Source organism: Frankliniella occidentalis, unplaced genomic scaffold (assembly GCF_000697945.3).
Source record: "Frankliniella occidentalis isolate FOCC.00 unplaced genomic scaffold, Focc_3.1 Scaffold40, whole genome shotgun sequence".
In the NCBI taxonomy this organism is placed as follows: domain Eukaryota; kingdom Metazoa; phylum Arthropoda; class Insecta; order Thysanoptera; family Thripidae; genus Frankliniella; species Frankliniella occidentalis.
This window is the reverse complement of record NW_026267170.1, coordinates 280,183-281,345: the sequence shown is the minus strand read 5'-3', so window position 1 is coordinate 281,345 and position 1,163 is coordinate 280,183.

Sequence of the window (1,163 nt, the reverse complement as noted above, 5' to 3'; positions counted from 1 at the left end):
CACTTCCCCACCCGGCGTACTGTTGTTAATCTTGCTTTTACAACATGACACTTTTCTTCGATTGTGTTTGGAACTTGCCGTGTCGTTTGTCGTTTTGATTTGAGACCTTCCCAGGTTTTGAGAACATCATGCAACTTTTGATAGGATTTTTTGGTGGCTAGTGAAGCAAGCCCGTTTTCAGTATCGACCAGTATCAAAGCTACCGCCCCGCGTCAAGAGAAACCCGTCTTCTGATTCGCTGAGCGGAGGGAACTTTTTCTGTTTGTCTGCTCCCGGGTGGAAGGATATACACTTTTGACTACATCAGTTTCTAAGTTTTTCCCAACTTATAATGTAGATAGAGTGCATGCGAGTCCAAGTCAAAAGTAGGGTTTCAAGTTTGTCCATGTGGTAGTTTCAGTGTTATGAAACTCCAGTTGAAGTACAGAAAAACAGGCCTAAACTTTATTCTAAGTACGAAAAACTATAGTCTAACTGCACGAAAGGTACCTTTTTTTCGGACAAACTGCAGTTTTCAATCTTTCGTTTCAGAATTCTGCTAGTTTTCTGCAACTTAAATAACAGTTTTACTGTAGTTAAATATGAGTTTTGCTGTTGTATACTGTAAGTATAGTTCTCGTTTTCAAATTTGAAAATTTGTATGCCCCACGTTGCCCTAATTTTTTTTTTTTTTTTGGTTACGCTTTTTCCTTTTGAATCACTAATTTTACCCTTTAAGTTACTTACTTAGATGATGAAAGTTGACGGCGACCGATGGGATTTGAACCTCGAACCTTCCGAGACGAGGTCTGTACCCCTGGGCTATGGCGCCACGCTACGGGAAGGCGTGTCGTGGCCCGATGTGCCTCAGAGCCTAGCCAACCCCCTTATTGCAGTCCGAAGTATACTCCTTAGAGAACAAGCAGGCCCGCCCTTAGCCCGTCGTCCTTAAAATTTGCCCCGTAGACACGAGAAAGGGATGTAACGGTGAAACACCGCGACTACAACCCACCCTTCTGCTCAGAAAACGTTTTTTGGGATGGGGGGAGGGAGTTTCTTACCTCTTTTGCGGTTTTGGGCCTTCTTTTACATTTAATTGTTCACTACAGCAATTTTTAACTTATTTTCGTCAAACAAGACCCTCTAGCGCCTAAACGGTAAGAGATAGAGCCAAACGGACGAAA